Here is a 4,584-nt window from a genome sequence, read left to right as displayed (position 1 = left end):
GAACTCTCATTAGAGGATCTGAAAGATACAAAGCATACATAATCAAATGGTAGAGAAGTCGCAACAGTAAGATCTTAGCCTGAGGAAAATAAGGTATGCATTATACTTTTGGAGACAGTTTTGGGGCTGCTACAACCTCAAAATCAACAAATACACAGAGCAGTAGACTGAGGAATTATAACACTAAGAGCAGCTTATCAAATTGGGCCTTGGCCTGTTTTCCCTTCTTAAACAAAACAGGAGGAAGGAGTGAACTTTGCCCTAAGGACTAATCCTCCATAGAAGGAGAAGGCTCTTTGTCCACAAGGACTCTTAGAGATCTGAGACGTAAGAGAAAAGTAGAGCAGAATTAAGCTACCTCATCAGTTTGCAATAAATTCTAAAATAAAAAGAAAACAAAGACATTCAGGGAAGAATGACATTAAAAAATAACATCTCACAAAACCACTTTAATTTGGAAATGGTGGGTGTTACTTGTTTAATTGCCTTCTGGTTTTTCATGCATTTTACAGAAGATCCTGACTGTCAGAATGTACCATCCACATACACAGAACAGTCACCATCCCATGCAAAAAAGATCTATTAAGGAGATAACCCCTAATGTTACAATAAAAAGAACATGGGTAGTCCCTTATACATATCAACATATTTTACTCATCAATGTGAATGAAGAATCAAGGATCTTTGGACACCAAAGGAAAAAAAAATCAAGAAAATAAATGGGAACAAATATGAAAAATAGAAAAAGTGACAGCAGGAGACACAGAAAAACTTCAGAATACAAAGAAACAAAAAATTCTAATTACTACACTCAATGGGATCTAAGATAAAACAGTAAAACAAGAAAATAAACAATGGAAAAAGAATGATCTGAAACAGAAAGATCTTAGTGAAGAAAACTGCACAAAACATGGAGATTATTCAGTGTTTTTCAGTGCGGCACTGGGCTTCACTTTCTAGAATTTCTATTTATTGGGCTCTTTTATAACTTTAAAGACTCTGAGCTTAATCTGTAAATTTTTGATTGGCAGAAATTCAGATAATATTTTTTTTGTTAAAAAGATCCCTCCGAGTTTATTAGATCATAGACATTAACCAGTTTGAATCAAACCCAGCAAATTTATGCTATAATTACCTAAAATTCCTAGCTTCTTAAATGTTCCTTGGGATGGCTTTATAGAGGTATTGGTTCCCTCGCTGAGTTGAATAAAATCTTTGATACATGTTTATTTTATATTTGTATGACAATCATGGTTTTTAACCTTTAACAATTGTGGAGGTCATTTACTTTGATACCGAAGTAAACTTACCTGACAAAGTCAAGAAAAATTGCATCATTAGAAAATGTACTTCATGAGATGGCATAAGTCCAAGAAGTCTTTTTTTAACTCTCAGAGTGAAGCCCAAAACTTATATTTCCTATCTCTCTGGTTGTGTTTTTAAATTTATTTTTTTCTAGCAGATTTGTGTTTTGTGTTTGTGTCTGATTTGTGCAGAGCTGATAAGTTGTTCCCATTGATGGGAATAGTAACTGGGAATTTGGTTTTATGGTTTGACCATCAAAAGATCTCAGTCAGTGTACAGCCATGCCACCCTGAATAAGCCCCATCCAGTCTGATCTTGGAAGCTAAACAGGGTTGGTTCTGATTAGTAACTGGATGGGAAACCACCTAGGAAGACCAGGTGCTGTAGGCATAAAAATTTTAAAAATAAAGGATTGTAAGCAAACAAAGTCCTTGCAATGTGAGGCCAACCAAGGGTCGCCTCGCTTAAAAACAAACGAATGAATGAATGAATGAATGAATGAATAGATAAATAAATAAAAGACCTCTGTCAGATGGATGATGGTCATCTATCTTCTGCTGAATGAGGGATGAACAATGTTTTGCTAGTTTCCTTAAATGTTTATCTACTTATGAACTCAGCTCTCTTAAGAATACCATGTCCATTGAGAAGGGAAATAGCTTTTTGATATCCGAACCGTTGAGTTTTGTGTTTATGGTTTACTTCTGACATATGACTGATGTAAAACTAAAATTATTAGCTCTTTATGTGTTTGTAATTCAGAAATCTTTTACCTTTCCTGGAATGAGAATGACATCTTTTCCTACCACCAGAGGGCATTAAAATAAATTAGACGATTAGGTTTCTTAAAGTAGCTCTGCTCTGATTGTTTTCTGAAGATAAATATGCATAAATGTAATGTTCCTGAAATTCACAGAAAATAAGGAAAGTGCACTTCTAATATCTTAAGAATGTTAGACATGTTAAAAAAATTCTTATGGAGATTGCTATCTCAGAAACATTTTAAAAATACAAATCACGTAATTAAAGTGAATCTTAGAACAAATCAGGCTAGTTTAATACTTTGCATTTAAAAATATAAATAATAACTCTGTTTTTGGCTTGGGTTTATGAGTATAGATATAATATAAGCATATATTTTAGTTTTGAAAGATTTAGGCTTGTTATTTCATGAAGAGACTAGTTAATCTGAACTACCTAAGCTTCTTATATTGGCTTATTACTCAAATAAGCTAATATCACTTTTAAATATAAAAAATAAATTTGTATTTTACTAAATCAAATCATAGTAGTCATTTTTATAACCGTAATTATGTTTATATGTCAAGCTAACTATAAATTTTGAGATTCTTAGGTAAGTTAAAACTATAGATAATTGTCAAAATCTTAATTTCAGGGTATGATCAAATACTGAAGCACTGATTACTAAGCATCATTTTAAATTTATATAGTTTTTGTTAATTTTGTATGTTATAAAATGGCTTTATCTTTGGGTTATGGTAACAAGTGAGTTCATATTTGCAACTTTAAAATGGTGTCAATTGCCTGGTATGGTTCACTAAGTCAGGTTTACTGATCTAGTAAAATGCTTATATGTGAGCGATCTCAATTATCTACTTCTCAGTTTGATGTATGAAATAGAGGACAGTTATACAGGTAGTTGAGATTATACATGGGGCAATGGTAGCAATGACATATTAATGTGGAGACAAAGCGATGGAATATGCATTTGTTCATCAAGATAAAAAGAGAGTAGTTTTGTCTTAAATTGTCTGCAATCCAGAATGTGAAAGAGGTTAAAGAAACACAAAGCTAGGATAGCTCATAAAAGTTCTTAGTTTTCAGAAAGGGAATTTTTATTTGTCTTAGTTTATAATACCCGCATATATTAACATCTGAAAAGAAGCAATAAAATGTATTAACATTTTGCCAAAGATTGTTCTTTTTTGATGTATTTATTCATAAGAAATAAAAGCCTATATCCTTTACTGCCAAATATTATATTTGACTATATCTCTATTAAAATAATAAAATGATCTTCGAGTTTTTAATACAGAATGTTAAAAATTACTCTTTATCTTTTGTGTAATATGCCCAGATAGACATATTTCAGTTCTCTCTAGAATAATTTTCTCTACTTCTTGTTAACTTTATCGTATCCTTGATTACTTTAAATAAAAATAACAAATGAAGACAGAGAGAACAAAGTTTCTCCTTTGTGAAAGACTAGAGTTCTTTATAATATTCCTATTTCGTTCTATGTGTATTTTAAAACATTTTATCACTTTGATTAAATAGGTATACAAATATAGTTTTGAGGCATCTAAGATTCTAACTTTATTAAATGATCAAATCTTTTTGATAATTCTTTTGATTTTTCCTCCCCAGGATCAATCCTAAGTTAAAAACTAAACTAAACTAAAAATTTTAGGTTATCTTTCACAGCTAAAACTATCTTTGAGTTTTTCTAGAGGACCCCAAGAAAATCACAAAGATTGTTATTTCATATAAAATGAGGGTATGAGTCTCAGCATCTCATGGAAAGTATTATACATATATTCTGAACTGCTGTTATTTTGATACACAAGAGAAAATGTAGGTGATCTTCAGTTTGGCAATGAATTTGTCACTATGACACAAAAACCATAATCCATAAATGTAAAAAATCAGAAAGTTGGACTTTAATGAAATTAAAAACTACTCTGTAAAAGACACTGTTAAGGGAATGGAAAGAAAAGCCACAGCCTGGAAGAAAATACTTACAAAACAAATATCTGATAAATAACTTTATCTAAAATATATAAACTCTTAAAACAATAATAGAAAATAACCCAATTGAAATAATGAGCAAACTATCTAAACAGTCATCCCACCAAGATATATCATTAGCAATTAAATATATGAAAAGATATTCAACATCATTTCTAATTAAGAAATTGCAAACTACTACAGTAAGACACAACTATACACTTATTAGAATGCCTAAAATGCAATTATTTGACAATGCCAAATGCTAGCAAGGTTTTGGAACAACCCTTTTCATTGCTGGTGGGAACTAAAATTGGTACAATGACTTTGGAAAACAATTTGGCAGTTTCTTACAAATATTTGCCATATGATTTAACAATCATTCTCCCAGATATTTACCAACTTTATTTAATGTCTATGTAAAAACCTGCACACAAATGTTTATAGATACTTTATTCATAATCAGCAAAAATAGGTGAATAGTTAAACAGTGGTGCATCCATACAATGGGACATCACTCCACAATAAAAT

At 31.0% G+C, this 4,584-nt stretch overlaps 1 pseudogene; it reads left to right on the top strand.

Moving 5' to 3' along the window:
- Positions 1-1,576: 1,576 nt before the first annotated feature.
- Positions 1,577-1,695, top strand: LOC118602123 (annotated as a pseudogene).
- Positions 1,696-4,584: the final 2,889 nt, after the last annotated feature.

Source organism: Rousettus aegyptiacus, unplaced genomic scaffold (assembly GCF_014176215.1).
Source record: "Rousettus aegyptiacus isolate mRouAeg1 unplaced genomic scaffold, mRouAeg1.p scaffold_m13_p_4, whole genome shotgun sequence".
Lineage (NCBI taxonomy): Eukaryota > Metazoa > Chordata > Mammalia > Chiroptera > Pteropodidae > Rousettus > Rousettus aegyptiacus.
Note: the sequence above shows the minus strand (reverse complement) of the source record. Positions and strands in the feature narration are given on the sequence as shown.